The 20102-nt window shown below is 43.7% G+C and overlaps 1 protein-coding gene across 2 annotated transcripts in view; it reads right to left on the bottom strand.

Annotated features, from left to right (window-relative positions):
• Positions 1–19698, bottom strand: part of EPS8L2 (EPS8 signaling adaptor L2) — a 323428-nt gene extending 303730 nt beyond the window's left edge. Inside the window, exon 1 of one of the 2 annotated variants that reach the window (XM_069223096.1) lies at positions 19255–19698. The gene's annotated coding sequence lies outside the window, so the exon portion shown is untranslated. The remainder of the gene's footprint in view (positions 1–19254) is intronic. The other variant, XM_069223097.1, reaches the window with a different exon arrangement.
• Between the last annotated feature and the right edge of the window lie 404 nt (positions 19699–20102).

The following is a 20102-nucleotide window of genomic DNA, read 5'->3' as shown; positions in this document are numbered from 1 at the left end:
ATGACATACGTCAAAGCAGACCCCGACTTAAGCACTCTCCAATGAAAGTGAATGATACTTTACTGCAGGGTGCTCAGTAGACACCCTTCAAGATGGTCTGGCACACCCTGCCCACAGTGCTTGTAGGATTTGTTTATTTACAGATAGTGGTCTAAATAATGATTTTAGCAGCCCCTAGTTTGTCTTGAATCAGTAGCATCACTTCACCAAAATCCTGTGAGTATCAGAAGTAACATTTTATAATCCGTGGATCCAAATGATTTAGAGGAAGTGATGTCAAACGACTTTTGGCCTCAATAATGGACCATCACCTTAAACAATCTCTCATGAAAAGTGAAACCTGGAAGGTGCAGCTTTACATATTCAACACTTGGGGCCTGATTTAGAATTTGGAGGAGGGGGTTACTCCATCACAAACATGACAGATATCCTGTCCACCATATCACAATTCCATTATAGCCTATAGAAATCACAATAGTGTGAATGGGATATTCAGCAAACTTGTGACATAGTAACCTGCCTGCCAACTCTAAATCAGGCCCCTAATTTCTAGCCACAAGAAAACTCTCCTTTTTTCCAATCTGAAACAATTCCATTTGAGCTTGAACTCAGATTCTATGCAAAGAGTAACTCATTAAGTTTTTGAACTTGAGCCAAACTAGAGCCATATTCAACATTCACCCAAATCTATTCATAAGAGCCCTGACTAAGCAGCAGGGTGCCATGAAACACGTGTTGTCTCTGGCTCGGCTCGTTTGCAAAAAGATAATGAGTTACTCCCTGCACATAATCTGATTTGAAGCTCTAAAGCATTTGTTTCAAATTAGAAAAAGGGAGAGTTTGTGACTCACTAGAAGGGGGGTCTGATTATGATCTTGGAGGACAGGGTTACTCTGCCCCAAATGTGACAGATATCCCGTCCGCCGTATTACAATTCCATTATATCATATGGAAATCGTAATTCGGAGGACGGACTATCCATCATGTTTGTGAAGGAGTATTCCATCCGCCGAGATCGTAATAAGACCACAAATGTTAAATATGTAAAATGTGACGAGTATTCTCGAATAATTAATTGCTGATACTTATGCAACAGAGCAGTTGGAGTAGCTATAACTTCTAAATTACTCATGTTGTGATGTTTTTCATATTTATGTAAATGAATAACAAATGGATATTTATCATTGATTGTCAATATGGTGCTCATTGTTTCAAAAGATGAGCCTATGATTAGACTTTAAAAGTAATTTACTACTCCCCTTTTCTTTGGATGCACTATTAGTGAGCAGGTCGGAAGGGTTACTGATATCAGAAGGTGAGAGCAGCGAAGGGACATGCTACAGAAATACCTTATTATTGTATCTTTGAAGCTGTAGCCTGCTAATAACCAAGACCTAAAGACAGATAACAAACAACCATGGTCTGAACCTAGCAAAGACTAATGGTGTATTAACTTAGAAAAATATTAGTCAGGCTAGGTAAAACGCCGAAGTTACAAAACAGTTCACAGAAGTTGCAAGCAGCAACACCTGAGTAACATTTTTACCCACCTACCACTAAATTCCACCTCTCGCACCACTGCTTCACTTCTGCGCTGATATGTTGCCAAAGTCCTGAGACGTTAAAGAATTTTAAGTCATTTTTTTCCCAGATCTGTAGAACCATAAATTGTTATGTGAGCCCGCCAGAATTCAAACCTCTGGCCTGCAGGTTGCACTCATCTCTCGAACAGGTTGTTTAATTCACTTAGGAATCAGACCCTAAAACATTCAAAACGTTATGGTTACATAAATGTTAGTCAATGGTGTGAACTTATCTGTTCATTAAAGTGCTTTTATTCACAAAGAACAGGACTCTCGAATCTGATGAAGATACATCATTTGTGTAACACTCAAGTCTCCATCTATTTTTCTTCCTCTAGGAGCTATACATCAAAAATCTGTATTTGCTGCAATGTTTTGTGTGTTTTATGGTACAAGAGTGTTCATTGGAAAGAGAGAGTGAGGCTCTTGTCTGTCAGCCATATTGATCAGAACAGCACTTCTGCCCTCCTCGTTTGCTTGTATGCGTCCTGCTCCCTCCCCACCTCTCCGTATGGTCCTTGCTTTCCCGAGACCACTTGTTATCTCTCTTGTGCTCACCTACTCTCTCCACCACTCCCGGCAGGCCCTGGGAGTCCACTGTCCAGGGGACAAAGGGCTGCTGATGACAAACACTCGCTTCCGTCCACACAGCTGTGCAGGGCGCCCTTGTGAACAGACTGCGCAGGCTCGAGTAGGCCCCAGTTCAGGTGCAGTTAAGTACTGGGGAGCGGGCGGCAGGAGCCTCACCAGGCACAGGGCACAGAACAGGGGCATGGTGCACTTCCCACCAGTGGCAACAGCCCCAGCCGCGGACCACAATAATGCACTAAATTTGTGGGAAAGGTAGAGAAGGGTTGAGCGACTGGCTCCCAGAAAGTATTTTCACTATCAGGTGTTATGTTCTGTGCATAGCTTTGCTACACATTGAGATGATTACACAATAAGCATTGTTATTCATTCAAAGTGTGTTAAATGTACAGAGTTGTAAACCTTTCCAACATTTATTAAAGTTTTATGCAAGCAGAAGTCCCTCCGTTGTCTTGGTCTCCAAATGCCCAATGGAGGATTAAGGCGCACCTTACGTTCACCTGACGACCCCGCTGTATAGTGACTCCCTGTGGCCTGAAGAAGCCCCAGAGAGCCACCACATGCAGCCACTTAAAGTCCCTTTAAGCTATGGGATCACCCTGTAGCTCCTCATTGTGAGATGGCCAGACAAGTAGAAAACCTTCACCATCAGCTGGGTGGGGAAGACACACAGTCCACAGAGGGGTCCCGTCCCACGATGTGCCCTCATAAATAAGAGAAACCCACTATCCTTCTCCCAGTTGTAATGTCAGTCCCTGTCTGAAACCCTCCTATGGCACTAGAAGAGGGACACAATTCCGGCCGCAACACTAAGTTGATGTTGCCCCTATTGCATTGGCGGTTCTGGGTTTTTATTTTGTTATTTTTACTGTTCTAAAATGACCATCAGAGATTGTAATATGGAAAAGTAAAACAACAGAATGGCTACTGGTGACTCCTGAAGCGTGCAACACATGGAATCTTGCAATGGAAAGATTTGAAAGCATAAACTAGAGTGTGTGGGGGGTCAATGTTACGCCTGAAAAAAATAGTTATAAAAACGGTCAGGAATGGGCAGGGATACTAAGGCAAAAAAGAAACTTGGGTAGGCGATAGTAGAGAGAATAAGAGGACAAGGGGCAGAGCAAAAAAAGAAGAAATTTGCTGCAAAGAAGTTATAAAAGAAAAATGCAACCCACTATGAGTACTTGCATTTTTGGGGTTGAATGACCATTTAATAAAACCTTCTGCAATGAGAAAATGAAACAAAAAATTGAGTTTTGACTAAAAAGCATCTCTGAGATAAAGAAAGTAATATATAATGAATCTGTGTGCCTTCGAGATGTAAAATATTCCTTCATGCATGCAATGTAAGCACTTCCTAGGAGGCAGAATGATACTCCAAACAGCCAAATAGCCAGCATTTCAAGAGAGAGTAATACCCCTCTGGGAGGAGCCAAAGTCCACTGTTTATGTTTTAAAGAACTGGCAACAATAGGTGTTACTGACACCTGTGCTTTCAAGCCAATCTTAAAAGTGCATTGGCAAAGCCAATATGTCTCATCTGTATAATGCAGGTGCTGAGCAGTTTGCTTCACCGATGTTTGTTGTATAGTTTTTGATTTAAAAAAAAGTTAAAAAAAAACATTTCAGGATCCTGGAGGAAAAGGAAACATATCCTATGATGTGTCACACTGTACATTAAATTTAATTAGTTACATCTTAAAAAAGCCATGGATATATTTTTCAATCAGGACATTTGAACATAATTTCAAAAGTATAAGGAAGTGTCAGAATGTAAAGGGAAACACTTGCCAAGGCCTAATTTACTTTAAAACAATTCAACCATTTAGTCATTGGATTTTCTTTCCTAAAGACACAGTATTTAGGCCAGCGGCGCCCAGTGCAACAATCTTTTTTAGCACCACCCCAATGACTTCCTCCTCAGATTTTCTCACTACCACACTGCAAACGTGCCCTTCATCTCTCCATATCCACTCTCACAAATATTTCATTTGTTTTAAAGTGCAGGTAAAGGCTGGCCTTACTAATCCACTCAGCTATCCAAATAAAATACAGACCTGTTCTTTGCAGCAGGCATATTAACCCTCTGCACTACTGTATGGCAAGTCTCTCTCTCTCGACCGAGCAGGAACATTAACCACAAGCATTATCTTCACATTTTTATTGCTGCCTCTGAGCTGGACGCACAAGGAATCGAAACTCATTGTTCAACATAGCACCCTCCCCCCCCCCAGGTTAACGCCCCTCCTCCAGGTCATCACCAGTCACACACCCCTAAAGCCGGCCCTGTCTGCACAAGCCCAGGGAGCAGATTTATGGGCGTTCAGGAGAAGTGTCATGCTAAGTACACCTTCTGTCTCAAACACCAGCTGAGTAAGAGAAGCAGATTACCCTTCCCCCAGCTCCATAAAAATCTTTTGGTGCCAAAGATGGTGCATTTATGTGGAGTAGAGAAGAAAAAAACAAAAAACAACCATTAAAGTGTTCTCTTTAGCCAGACTCTAGCAAGAAAATCCCTGTTGCTGTGTTTTTACAGACCAGCTGGGAGGGGTGGGGCGCAACATAGCATTTGGGGGCTAATTCAAAGGCAGACGTAGCTCATGAGAGAGACAGCCAGAAAACACATGCATTTCCAAGGAGTGCAGATGAAAAATAAAAAAGTAGTTTCCTAAATGTGAGCAGTGGAAGGATACAAATCCGCCAATCAAAAGGACCATAAAGAGGCAATGGTCCACAAAAGGGACAGCCACAGGAAGAGGAAGGTGACCTATCGAATAAGAAGCAAGCACATTAGAGTGACTAAAAAGTCAATCAAAATTAAGCAATTGGAGTTGGACAGATGAAAGAATAGGGTGGAAAGACACTGAATAAGAACAAATAATTGAGCTAGACAATAAGGCCATCCAACCACGAGCAAGGGATTGACACAAAGCACACTATTTATTGTATTGTAGACAAAAACGTCTCTGACAACAGACAGCTATCGCTTCAAATGACTGGGACTATAGGTCTGTTTTGGTTGATGTCACAATCTGGGTACCTATGACATTAGGGAGCGCTTTTGAGCGTAGTGATGCACATGCCTGGGAGTAAGCCATTTTTATATCTCTCTTATGCTGAGAGCATTCTAATAGCTGCATATTGAGAATTCTACTGACATATTCTTCTGCAACAATACTTTGTGGTTAAGCACCTTAAAGAGGCAAGGAGTGACATGCAGGCACTACACAAAAACCGAAAACACAGAAAGAAATGCTTACTTCTAGGTCTCCACTGTGACATCTTTACTTCTACCCCACTTTTATCCTTCTTACTCGTAATCTTTGCCTTTGCCCTGGTCTTTACTTTCTACCTTCCTCATCTTCACTTCTAACCCTTTTCTTCTCTTTCCCTAGAGTTTCAAAGCGCTCCAAATAGGCCAAATGGCAACATCATCATTTTAGAAAACACTAGGGAATAAATAATTATGCTCCCATTTAAATCCACTGATTTTATTAAAGCCAGGAGGATACTGTCCCATTTCTCCCATCAGGTGCGCTCTGGATTAGGAGGGTGCTTTAGGAGGAACAGGAAAAGCGCAAATCAGTGCAAACAGGTCAAAGGGCGGCCTATCTCCTGTAAATTCAACCACTGAACACAGCCGGGTCAAAGGGCGGCCTATCCCCTGCTCAGTTCAACAGTGAGTTGGAGCTGCCCGCGTCAGTGTGTGTGTTCTCAGATGTATGTGGCCACCTGCGCTGTAGTCTCATCTCCCCACGTCATGTCTCTGGCACAAGGTGTCTATGTGAAGAGAAGCACGAGCTCTATACTCGCTGCTGAGTTAAATGTAACTATGGGCAGTACTGTGCTGGCCCCTTATACCAGAAAAGCCCTTCCGTCTGGCAAGGGGTATGGAGAGCGCTGCATTAACAAAAACATTTAACACAATGCAATACGATATACGTATTGTTCTTTTTAGCTCCAGATAGTAGGACAATAAATTATTCACATGTAAGCTTCTTTGTGGCACGCGCAGCAATGGGACAGGTATATGAAGGAGAGACGACTGCACCTGTTTGTGGTGAGGTGGTCGGGTCTGAAGGGCATCCTTAATGTTCGTCGAAGAACCAAGACTGTAAATTCACCATATTTTTAAGATATTTTGCCTCGCCCTTTCTACTACTCGTTGTAGAACGTGGACCGTGTTTTTTTTTTTTTTTTTTTTTACATTAAAGCATATTGTCAGCGGGCTGACAGTGTGTGGGCCATGACTTTAGATTAAAGAATGTTTTTAGTACCCTACAAGTGTCTGGGCCCTGAATTTTCATTAAGGCGTAGTTCCAGTACACTGCCAGTGTCTGGGCCCTGACTTTACATTAAGGCATAGTTCCAGTGCTCTACCAGTGTCTGGGTTATGACTTTACATTAAAGCATAGTTCCAGCGTGCTACCAGTGTCTGGACCCTGACTTTACATTAAATCATAGTTCCAGCACGCTACCAGTGTCTGGGCCCTGACTTTACATTAAGGCATAGTTCCAGCGCACTACCAATGTCTGGACTATGACTTTACATTTAGGCATAGTTCCACGCGCTACCAGTGTCTGGGCCCTGACTTTACATTAAGGCATAGTTCCAGTGCTCTACCAGTGTCTGGGTTATGACTTTACATTAAAGCATAGTTCCAGCGTGCTACCAGTGTCTGGACCCTGACTTTACATTAAATCATAGTTCCAGCGTGCTACCAGTGTATGGACTCTGACTTTACATTAAATCATCGTTCCAGCACGCTACCAGTGTCTGGGCCCTGACTTTACATTAAGGCATAGTTCCAGTGCGCTACCAGTGTCTGGGCCCTGACTTTACTTTAAGGCATAGTTCCACGCGCTACCAGTGTCTGGGCCCTGACTTTCCATGAAAGCATAGATCCAGCGCGCTGCCACCAGTGTCTGGACCCTGACTTTACATTAAAGCATAGTTCCAGCGCGCTACCAGTGTCTGGCCCATGACTTTACATTAAAGCATATTTCCAGCGTGCTACCAATGTCTGGACCCTGACTTTACATTAAATAATGTTTCTAGCGTGCTACTAGTATCTGGGCTATGACTTTACATTAAATCATCGTTCCAGTGCGCTACCAGTGTCTGGGCCATGACTTTACATTAAAGCATAGTTCCAGCGCGCTACCAGTGTCTGGGCCCTGACTTTACATGAAAGCAAAGATCCAGCGCGCTGCCAGTGTCTGGACCCTGAATTTACATTAAAGAATGTTTTTTTTGTATGCTACCAGTGTCTGGGCCATGACTTTATATTACGTTCCAGCACGCTGTCAGTCTCTGGGTCCTGACTTTACAATAAAGTATAGTTCTAGTACGCTGCCAGTGTCTGGACCCTGACTTTACATTAAAGAATGTTTCTAGCATGCTACCAGTGTCTGGGCCATGACTTTACATTAAAGCATAGTTCCAGCACGCTACCAGTGTCCGGGCCATGACTTTACATTAAAGCATAGTTCCGGCGCGCTACCAGTGTCTGGCCCATGACTTTACATTAAAGCATAGTTCCAGCGCGCTACCAGTGTCTGGCCCATGACTTTACATTAAAGCATAGTTCCAGCGTGCTACCAATGTCTGGACCCTGACTTTACATTAAATAATGTTTCTAGCATGCTACCAGTGTCTGCGCTCTGACTTTACATTAAAGCATAGTTCCGGCGCGCTACCAGTGTCTGGCCCATGACTTTACATTAAAGCATAGTTCCAGTGTACTATGGACGTTGGGCCCTGACTTTACATTAAAACATAGTTCCAGTGTACTACGGATGTTGAGCCCTGACTTCACACTAAAGTGGGGTGTTGCTCCTACGCCATAGGCCGCCCCTAAGGTCAACCCCTGAAGTCAACGTTCCTGTCACGTGTCGTGGTCTTAGACAACAATGCTAACATTATAGTTACTCTTTCTGGACAAACATCTTTGAGAACAATTGACAATATGTATTCCTGAAGAACCCGTTTCAGGCATCCAGCTTTCATCAGAAAAACCTGTCCTCTGCCTCAGCACTCGCGTCACCACTAGGCAACGCAGAGCGCCAAGAGATGCTGGGTTTAAAAGGATGGATGACAGGCTAAATATAGAATATGACATTTCTTTATATTATTTCAAACTCAAGATTACAAAATATATTATGCTTCATAGTTTCAAACAAAACATATGCTCCTCCCTTGGAACTAAACTAGGGCATATGCATACTAATACCTACTTATTCCACTGCCTCTACAAAGCACCTAGAAAGTCCAGACCCATTGTTTACGATACCACCTTCCCTACTAAGATTGAGGGAGGCCTGGAGCCTTATGCTGTTAAAGACGAACTGCTGCATTTCGGGGTCGACAGCTGAGTGCCTGTCTCATTTGTTAAATATCTATTCTGGTTTGATTGCACACTAAGAAATTTATTTTAATGCATATAATGTATTTTTAATAGATGTTTATTTTGTAGGAACACTAGCATCTGCCTACCTCTTATCGCCCCAAGGCAATACTAACCAGGGTTGCACTTGAGTGAGAGATTTTTTAGGTGGCTTTCCTGTCTTGCAACGCCGGAACAAGGGCACAATTGATCGGATTTATATGTACCCAAGGCAATTGATTACATCTGTGTCGTCTAGTATCGTTGGTTGCTGTTTAATTTTGCATTTACTTATATGTATGTTATTGTATTCATTGTTATATTGTGCTGTGCATTATGATAGTTTATCAAATATGCAATAAATAAACTTGAAACCTGAATTAGAAAATATATATATTTTCGTAAAATATATTCGCCCTTCCTTAATTCCTAGCCTCTGAAAGGTATGTATTTTTCCTCCTTTGATTCATACACAGACATGTTCTTTTGAAAGCATGACTGTCCTTCGGAAGTCATTCTTTAGGTGATTGTCTTAAAGACAGGTCCAGTTTAACAAGTTCCCCATCAGAAGGCTTCTGAAACGTGGGTGCCTTTAAGGATACGAGTTTGTAAGAGAGAATCTGCACTCCTTGAAAGCACTAACAAAGGGTCATTTCTTACTTATTGGCTCACTCTGGGTTAGTGTAAAAACCTAAAAGCCGCGTTACATTTTCAGATTCTTCCTGCCAGATGAGGTACCTGAGCTGCACAAATTAAAGACTACAGCTGAAAGTCGCATCTCTCCCACAAAGGCATTTTTTATGTCAACCTTGAAGTTCAACAGATGCCAATGGCTCAGAAACAAAAGGGAGAGCAAGATACCAGTTCCACTCACCCCACAGCAGAACCGTAGGACCCTGCTTGGAGATGTGGATTCCCAAACAAGTCTCCATTTCAACACAAGGGGCTTTTGTTATTGTATTTCAAAGCCTCCGCAGAAGCTGGGGGTTGGGTTTTGATGATTTGTATGTCTTAAGGGGTACAACCCTTTTGGCTATACTCCGGTGGCTAAATTGGCTGACACTTCATGTAAAATTCATGCACCCTTCAAGAGGTGGGTCATCTTTTTCTCCACCTCTTGTTTGGTGTAAAACATGACCATAATAAATGTGCCTTTTGAAAGGTGTCTGTGTATCTGTAATATGGGACGTGCATTTCAAAGTTGGCACTGTTGACATGATTGCGCCCTGAACCAGGCCCTGAAGCCCCTCAATTTTGTTTTAATTATACAGCTAGAATAGGAAAATTATGTCGCATAATGATGCATGTTTTCTAACAGGATTCATTCATTATTTTGTCATTTTTACACTTGTTAACAATGATTTGGCAAAAGTTGCACCTCGTTAGTACCAGTTTAAGACCCAAACATAGCAATAATCAACAGAAAGGGGACCAATCAACCTTTGCAAAGGACCTTCTACTGTGGGGCAACATCAATCGCTGCATTTTGAGTAACGTTTGAAGTGTTTGAGCTAGAAACATTTTTTTGTTAGAATCTGCAGATTATTTAGGAGATGATGGATTATGTGGCAAATGTGGCAAATCCCTAATTATGCGAAAAACACTTCAGCTGCACAATCACATAATTCCAGTGGCCCTGGGCTGGAATCACTATTCTGCCCAAGTCTGAGCCTGTTCTAAAGCTCAACCTGCAAGAAAAGTCCATGCATCGGGCTTTATATACTGACTGACTGAACACTTAAACTTTTATGATCTTTCTCTTGGGCAGTTTGGAGCTGAATCCCTGCCTAGCTCCCACACAGTCTAATTCTATACTGCCCTCTTGAGGCAGAACTATTAAGAGTTTCAGTACTGATGTGCATGCCTCTGCAGTGGTTCCTGGATGTGCCTTTCATGACTAGTCAGCGCCTAAAGCAAATGTGATACACCACATGCCTTGATGTTGAGTGTACTTCCCTTCTATGGTTGTTTGCCTGAGAGGCATCTCCTATTTTCGCGGACAACCTTTGAACGGTTAAGGCTAGAGACTTACATGTTTCACTGGCCTCCTCTGTTTTTATTTTACATTTATTTACAAGTACTAATAACGTGTTATAAATTCTGATAATGCTACCTGGACATTGAGCTTTAGTTGGTGTCTGATGATCAATTGTTTTACACTTGGGCTGGTTCAACCTACACACGGCCTACCATGAGTGATACAAACACTACTTAGCCAGACTACTTAGGACAAGCCAAGAAGTCCTATAAGAGCAAACTTTTCAATCCAGCCTAAGGGCCTCATTTAGAGTTTGAGCTGGATTACTGGCGTAAATCAATGGTGCTCCCACCTCCTGCCAGCTTGCAGTTTCCCCGTCCAATTTAGAGTGTTACACAGGAGGAGTCTTGTGGCCCATCTACAAGGAGACCCCCGGTTCACAATGGCTGCTGTCCCTCCTTTTGAATGGTGGGGTGACCACCACTCATGTTCCATGGCAGACACGGGCACGTAAAATGTACAAGGGGTAGCAGGATAAAAGCACATTCTTCCACAGTTTTCTTATTAACAAAAAGGGTAATAAATGCTCATGGGCCTAGACTGATTGTTCAATAGTACCAAATCTCATACTTACAACCCCATGTGCTACAAATAGCTTAAATCACAAATGTAAAAATAGTAGGTGGATTCTTAGGGCCTTAATATTCACAGAAGGGAAACTTACACTTTTGGGGAAAGTTTACTATTTTTTTGCCATTCAAAAACTACAAGTGAAGTTTTATGTGTAGTATCTTTACAGATGTGAAAAACTCTGCATATTAAAACATAGGGCAGTCTCTGCAGTCGTAAAAATACTACACGTAAAACTACACTTTTAGTTTGTGAATAGCGAAAAATAGTAAAATTAAACCAAAAGTGTAAGCTTGTCTTTCTGAATAAGGCCCATAGAAGTATATTTATGAGAGGTTTCCGTCATGGTTGCTCCACACATTGTGGTACATGCCTCTAAGTCATATTTTTGAAGCGATGCAAAGTCACTTTTCATGGCTTTGAGTGGCTCTAAAAATATGGAGTAATGGGATGCAGCGCAAATCAACGCATTGCCATACTCTGCGCCAGGGAGGTGTTCCATGGGTGTCCGCTGGGTGGTTCCATGCAACTCCCATGGTTTTTCAAGCATTTCCAGATTTACCAAACCTGTTAAACTTGGGAATGTGCCAGAAAGATACGCCTCCCCACATGAAGAGTAACGAGGAGAAATATTACTTCCGCTTTCTATGTGTGCTGCAGAATGGGGCACACATAGATAGAGGAATATGCCACTAAGGATTGTTTTTGTGCAGGAAGGTATCCCTTCTTGCACCAAAACAATCCTGCATGCAACAGCGCTAGTATGCAAGGGTGCCTGCGTTGGCGCTAGGCAGTCCATTGTGTGCCAGTGCAGGGGGAAAGGGCAGGAATGCAATGTATGCCTTAAATACGCCTCATTCCTACTCTATCCCGGTGACACGGCGCAGCAAAGTGACTTGATGAGCTGCACTGCAACACTTTCCCTCGAATATGGGCCATAGAGATGATGGTGCTATAGCGAAAATCATCCCATGTTGATCTTAAGGAGGGTAGCATTTGGCAAAGCAAGAATATTGTGCCAAGAATAAATGTACTCCTCTCCTAGATTCACACCAAATGCAGAGCACAAATTTACGATTAACTTCAGTTCCATCAATCTCAAGGTTTTTTCCTGAATATCTGTGTGTCTACGCAGTTTGATTAGTTGTGCATCACAAAAGATAAGATATTTTGGATCATTCATATGCTGAGTTTCAAAATGCTGAGTTATCGGTTGCATTTGTGTTAGGGGTTGTCCAAGTAAGTTCTTGGTTTACTTTCTTTAGTTTTCTGGTTATGTGGCGTATGGAGAGTAGACAGTAGCTGCAATTAAGTACACGAACTACAGGCCCCAAGAAAGAGCTTGTGTAATGTTTCACTAACCCTGTAGAATCACATTTCAGGCTTACCACATTGACAGATGTTGTATTGCCTGCACGTGTAGAATATGGTTTCCTCAGCATTCACTATGTCTTACTTTTGGTGTTCTGGCCAATGGTGTTAGGTGTTATCACAGTCCCAATATTGCCATTTTTTCAGCAACATTCGTGAATATTAGACCTAAACTTAACACCAAACAGTGTTTCTTTACAATCTGTTCCAGATCAGTGGAGAGAGCAATAAAGAAATTATGATTTTCAGAGAGACAGAAGCATGATATTTAAGCTGCACAGGGGATTGTCCTGATGTCCTCTCATCCTGATAAAAGGAATTATTAAAATGTGTTTCAAATAGCCAAGACCTCCCTCCAAACTATTCTAAAGTCGTGACCACCGAACAATTGCGCTTGCCCTGCAGTAGTTGCTCGTAGAGGATATACCACTTCAAATTCAGTGGATGTGCACCGGAAGTATGAAATACACTCGTGGCTGCAATTGTTCTTCATGGCATTACTGTGACCAGTCTGCTTTCACTCAATCTAATCTCGAGCCGGAGGTATAACGAGAAGTCCCTGGACCTGGTGATCCTGATATTCAGATTTAAATTACTGGCATTTAAATTGCACAAGCATGGATGATTCACCCCCTTTCCAAAAATGAATAAATCATGAATGTTCATGAGCCATGTGTTTATTTTAAAAGAATATCGGAAGACCACACCTCGGAAAGCCCTCTATCCAGTCCTTGAAGGTGTAAAATAACAAAAAGGTACATTTGCTTGCAAACCTCTGCTTAAATAAAAATGTACGCACAGATTTCTCTTTGTGTATGGGTTTAGCTGTTTCAACTGATAACAAATAGAGTCAGTAACAGTGATTTAGGACTGTAAACCATCGACAAATGGAAAAGTAAATCCATTCATTTAAAAATAATGGATGTGGGTAGTGAATATCGAAAGCAGAATGTAAATGGAGCAGAATATCAACGGGACAGAATATCGATGGGACAGAACATCGTGACAAGAGTACCAAGGAACAAAATATAGACAGGTATGTTTGCACTGATTTTCTGTATGTAACTCCACATATACATATCTTGGTGATATATGTATGTTTATGGTATGTATATGTGGAGTTAAGAATTGCAAATCCTTATCCCCCTCTATGCCCTTACCTCTTCAATATTTCGGACGTCGATATTCTTGCAACAAAATTCTGTCGATATTTTGTCTTCGATGTTCCTTGATACAATCAAAGTATATATTTTGAGTGAGAAGGTCAGTAGTTCATCCCAGCAGTCTTAATCCTCTGATTGGTCAAGCCAATCAATGCATTCAATAAACTATGTTAAAATTCATGAGCATCAAACAGAGTAACCATAATACACTCTGGCATGTCTGATTGATTGATATTGGGGTGTAATGGAGCTGGAGAGTTAAATGAGGCAATGTTCGAAAGTTTTTTTAAGGAACTCAAGGAGGCAGTTTCCTGTGGGTGGGTGAAAGGGCCATGACATTCTTGTTTTGAAGCCCCCTGTGAGGTAATACGACCATGCTAGAAGGTGGGAGTGGGCTACAAGGAGGAAATCATGGGGTTGCGGTTAGAAAGGTATTGTTGGATTTATGATCAGAGAATACAGTCAGGGTCTCCCTGCTTGAGCAAAGTGGACAGGACAATGGATTTTAACACCAAGGCCCTTATTCCAGGGTATGTATGCTAAAGCGAACTGACAAGCATTTCATGCTCAGACAGAAGAGAAGGCGGGATGAAGAGCTTAGCCAGTAGACTCCATTTCAAGCAAGGGACTCAAGAGGACCATTTCACTTCCAGGGTCCGAGCTGTGGAATGAAGCGCCTCGAAACTGCAATACTTCCGCCACCAAATACCTTCTGCCTGACTCCCGTCCACACTATGTGCATCTTGCCATGTGCTGGTTCGTGCGGTTTTGCCTGTTCTTTTGTTGCACTAAGCACAGACAATCAGTGCTTTCCTATCTGCCCATTTCAACATGGCAACGCCGACTACGTCTGCCCTTTCTTACATCACTCATAATTCCTGCTTGCAGGGTCGGTTTTCTTGCACAGCACAGACCCCCAACATTAACTGTCTCTAGGCGTTTGGGAATGGTTGGCTCAGCAATGGAATCAAAGGTTGTGCACTTTTATGCATAATGTCAACCAGAGGGCAAATGACCTGCAAGCTGCGGTGAGCAGACAGTTCAGACACAATTCCCATTCATATCCAGGGCCTCTCGACTGAGATAACCAAAAACTGAATCTCTTGGGAATGGATGGGCGGATTTTGCGGTGGAGTGAAGAACCACCGTCTGGCCTTTGGCTTTAGGCCAGTGCCTCACCTCACACAGGCTCCCAAACAACTCATCAGCTGTGAACAAATTGCGAGCAGGTTGCATTACATTTGGATTGGTCACTATTAGAAATGGGGTCTCTAGTTGTAAGTGGTTTGAACCCTGTCCAAGTAGGGAGCCTCACTCCATTCAGGGTAAGGGAGCCACACATCTAAGATAACCCCCGCTCACCCCCTTTGTAGCTTGGCATGAGCAGTCAGGCTGATCTCAGAGGCAATGTGTAAAGTATTTGTACACACACACAGTACTATAGTGAAAACACTACAAAAGGACTCCGCATCAGTTTAGAAAAATAGCCAATATTTATCTGAATAAAAAAAGACCAAAATTATAAAAATCAAACATACACAAGATATCACTTTTTAAAGGTTTCAATGAGTGTTAATCCATAGGAATAAAGGGTTGTATCTTTTTAGCACAAAGTACCTGGGATGCGTCAAAAACAAAGATGATGCAGGCCGCACAGCAGCTGGGGTGCCAAAAAGCAAAGCGATGAGTCAGTTCCTTACTGCGTAGAGGAGGTGATGCGCCAATTCTTTCCTCACAGGAGAGGCAATGTGTTGGTTCCTTACTGGCAGGGGAGGTGATGTGTTGATTCTTTCCTCAAAGGAAAGGTGATGCCTTGAATTTCGGACATGCTGCCTCGGATCCTTACTGCGGGACCCCGAGAACGATGCGTGAACAATCCAGACCCGCTGTGTTGATGGAGTCGCAGTGAAACATGCGCTGCGTTGATTCTGCAGTGACAAGACACCTGTTGGGTCGATTCTCCAGCTGCCGGACAGGCACTGCATTGATTATTCTGCTGCAGCACATCAGTGCAAGGATTTTCTCCTTCAGGTCACCAGCTTACACTTTCAAGGGTCCCGGGAATGGAGTTGGCACAACTTGCCAAGTCAGAGTTTCGGCAGAACTGCCCAGGCACTGGCAGATAAAGTCTTTGATGTCCCAGAGACTTCGTAGCAGGAGGCAAGTTCATTTCAAGCCTTGGAGAAGCTTGGAAAGCAGGATATAGAAAGCAAAGTCCAGTCCTTTTACTCACAGGACAGAAGCAGCAGGCTGCAACAACAAAGCAACAGGCAGCGTGGCAGTCCCACCCACAGCATCCAGCTCTTCTTCCAGGCAGAATGTCCTCAGTCCAGAAGTGTTCTACGTTTGTGAAGTCAGAGGTCCAGTACTTACACCCATTCAAAAAGAAGTATTTGGAGTGCACAAGACCCTGCCTTTTCTTGCCCTGGCCCTAGACACACTCCAGGGTGTTTGGAGACTTCTTGGTAGGAGGACAGGCACAGTCCTATTCAAGTGCAAGTGTCAGCTCCTCCTATCACTCTAGCTCAGGAAGACCCATCAGCCTTGTGATGGGCCATCAGGATCTGGAGGGCACACCTCAGCTCCCTTTGTGTGATTGTCTAGAGTAAATGCACAAACAGCCAAACTGTCATTCTGACACAGATGTGTATTCAGCAGACAGGCAGAGGCACAGGATGGTTAAGTAAGAAAATTGGCACTTTCTAAAAGTGGCATTTTCAAAGTCACAGCTCAAAAAACAATTTCACCAAAATATGTATTATTAAGTTCTGAGTTCAGAGACCCCAAACTCCAAATCTCTAACTGCTCCCAATGGGAAATTATATTTAAAAGATATTTCAAGACAACACCCGTGTTACCCTATGGGAGAGACAGGCCTTACAATAGTGAAAAACGAAATTAGAAGTGTTTCACTATCAGGACATGCAAAACACACCATTACATATATTCACTTTTAAATACCCTGTACCCTGCCATGGGGCTGCCTTGGGCCTACCTTAGGGGTAACTTACATGTAGAAATAGGGAAGATTTGAGCCTGGCAACTGGATGCACTTGCCAGGTCGAAATAGCAATTTAAAACTGCACACACAGACACTACAGTGGCACGTCTGAGACATATTTACAGGGCTACACATGTGGGTGGCACGATCAGTGCTGCCAGCCCACTAGTAGCATTTGATCTACAGGCCCTGGGCACACCGGGTGCACTTTACTAGGGACTTACTGGTGAATCAGATATTCCAATCATAGATAAACCAATCAGCAACACAATGTATACAGGGAGCACTTGCGCTTCAGCACTGGTCAGCATTGATAGAGTGCCCAGAGTCTTAAAGCCAGCAAAAAAGAAATGCAGCACATAGTAAAAAAAAACAGGTCGTCAGGGGCAAAAGGTTTGGGGATAGCCCTGTAAAAAGGGCCATTTCCAACAGTCACCCAGGAGAAAAGTTTATATATGTGTGCAGTAAACCAGTGATGTCGATGGGTGCCCACTGGAGAGTTGCCGCGTGTACGATATAGGAAAACAGTTATAGGTATGTGTAAAAGGCAATCGTGAAGAAAAAAATTTACATGAAAATTGACAAAAGACAAACTGAGCTCGACTTGAACGAATAAATTCCATCACGAAGTAAGCGTGAACCACTCCCTTGGGTGTCACGATTATTTCAGAGCAGCTCTCGAGTTGTTGCCAGAGTAAACGCAGACAGTTTCCATGCACGCCCTCGGTTCGCAAGACTGCATTAAAACTGTATTACCTGTTCTCCCGGCTTGCCCCAACACCCTCACCTCATTCCTGACTACAATGAACAATTGCACCTCCAGTGTCATCTAACCTCCACTGTCGACCAAGCGCTTAGAGGCGATTTCGGTTAATTTCTGCGCTAATTGCAAATAATGGTGTACTTGTGGCTTCTTTACCTTTTATGCCGTACTGCAACGTAGAGTGGGATAAGTTAAAACAAATGCACCAAAAATATAAAATACTAGGTTACCTTCGCTCTCCTGAGCACGTAACACGTCTATGTCGACTACATTTGTAAGAATAAAGTCTTTCACTTCTTCACTTGGGGGAATTCTTGGATTTATTTAGAGTTGGCCGCCCCTACTTCCGAGCCATTTGGTAGCTGTCAAAATGCCCCATGTCATGGTCATGTGGGACATTTCAGTCAATCCTGTTTGGTTTGTTTTGCGTCTGCGATTTATGGAGTCATTTCCCACGCTCCTGTTAAGGGTCTGCAAATCCTGCATGCAAAATGCATGATTTCAGCTTCTCAAAGTTATGAAGATGCATCTCTGCGGAACTGTCTCTTATGTCCTGTGTCATTGGAATAGACTGCACTAAGGTCATTTTTGGAGGCCAACTTAACGTTAAAAACCGAAGGCTGCTTGGTGAAAGCCTCCAAAAGATGGTGGCTGTGACTATTTGCTTTATTTGACGCTAAGGGGCTAAATACCGACAAGTAAGTTGGAGGCTAAAAAGTCAAGACTATTGTCACTCGCACAGTGGGATGCCAAATCGACTGCCTGAATAAAGGTGTAAAGCCAGGAGTGCACAGCAAATTTGGCAAAACGCGCTATAACGCGTGGCGCCTAAAGCCTTTGACAAATCCGATGACATCTAAGGTAGCTGGGGATACGGAGTTTTGATATAAAACCCAAATCACAGAGGCCAGTGGATGGGTTTGGAAGCACGGACTGGGCCCGAGAACCCACGATGGATCGGCAGCCGCACTTAGGGCTTAGAGACAACACACCTCGCTTGCAGCCAATAACCGGCCACTGGCTAGGCCTGTGTACTCTGGAAACCGGTGGGAGACGGCCCCAAAGCGTCCAACATGTACGGTAAACACGCATTATACAAGCATTTACATCATGAAGGCGTTAACGTTTTTTCTCCATGCCGAGAAGTTTCCCCTGCCAATAATCTGCCACCTCGCTTAGAGCCAAGCCTTTCACTCACTGGACAGCCAGGTGAAAACTGACATTTTGCAGACAGCAGGGTCAATGTTCAATCAAAGCACACAAAGTGTTCATTCACCCGCCCTCTATGCACAGTGATTTACTGTATCCTTTCCATGCACTTTACTGTCGCTAATGTTTTATGACAACTGTTCGCTGTCTTTCGCTTCGCTGTCGTTCTCATTTCCTATTGGCTTCCACGATCACACTTTATCTCTTGCTTTCTTGACGTGTGTTTCCCTTTTGTTGTTATTTGGCTTCCTCTGACCCCAGTAGCCTAAAATGTGTCTCCTTTCTCTGTCTCTCTATTAAACAAATCGTCACACATAATTCGCTCTCTTTAACCCCGCCCCCACACTTTTAATTTTCACAAACAACACAGAAGCTGTCGACTCCCTTCTTTCCTTCCCTTGTCCGTCTTTCTCTTTTTCTCTGCCTGGCACCTCGGTGCTCTTTCGATGGAGAGAGGCACATTTCCTCGATTTCGCGCACACATTTCGCTGCTGTCAAACAGTATGAACTGGGGCGCCGCGAGGTCACCCTACCCCCGTATTACCACCAGCTTTGGAAAAGGCGCATCAGTGTACTTACCGGTTCAGCAAAGCGTCTTCTGGCCCGGCCGGCTCGCTCTCCTGCTTTAGATGTCCTTTCTGCTTAAAACTCCGCGGTCATGCCGGCCTAACCTCCAGGACGCCGTACCCGGTCGAGCCTCCGCGGTGAGCTCGGGAGAAGAGGTGAGCTCGAAATGCCTCAGAAATAAGTGCCACAAATACTGGAAGCCGCTCGGAAGTCTGGGGGGTCAGGACACCTCCTCCTGGCGGACGATGCGATGCCCTGAGCCGCGGCAGGCACCCTGGCCCTTCTGTCACAGAGAGGGAGTGACAACAGGTGCAAAGCAGTCCTCGGCACTGGTGCGCTGGAGAGGCTCCTGGGGGAGAAAAGGCAGAGCGGAGAGCCGGGGGCGGGGCTGGAGCCAGAGCAACAGGTTACTGTATAATGAGGCGAGCCACCCAGCCGGGCCGGCTGCCGTGGAGCGTCATGGGTACCCCGGCAGCGGGGGCTGGCACTGTTGTGGTCCTCACCCTCTGCCTCGGACCAAAGAACCCTGTGCTGCTTCGTGGGGTTGTTCCCGGCCAGCACCTCTTCTTTACCCCTTCACAAAGGCGCTTTGTACTGTGAAGGCTTTAACCCAGCCCTTGCTTGCGTCACAGGAGAGCAGCTTCGTAGCGCTATAAACCTCAACTGTTTCACTGCTATTAAGCACTGCACTTAGCCATGTATATATTGGGTAAGGACATCAGACTCGCCTCTCGCTGCTTTAAATTCAAATGTTTTTAATAACTAACTACCAACAATATAAAACTCACCAACCCAATAAATACAAATGGCTGAGCCAGCCCTACCAAGATACTAGTTTACAATTGATCTTTCTTTCAGGC

The sequence above is a fragment of the Pleurodeles waltl genome, chromosome 3_1, assembly GCF_031143425.1.
Source record: "Pleurodeles waltl isolate 20211129_DDA chromosome 3_1, aPleWal1.hap1.20221129, whole genome shotgun sequence".
NCBI lineage: Eukaryota > Metazoa > Chordata > Amphibia > Caudata > Salamandridae > Pleurodeles > Pleurodeles waltl.
This window is presented reverse-complemented; position numbering and strand designations above follow the sequence as displayed.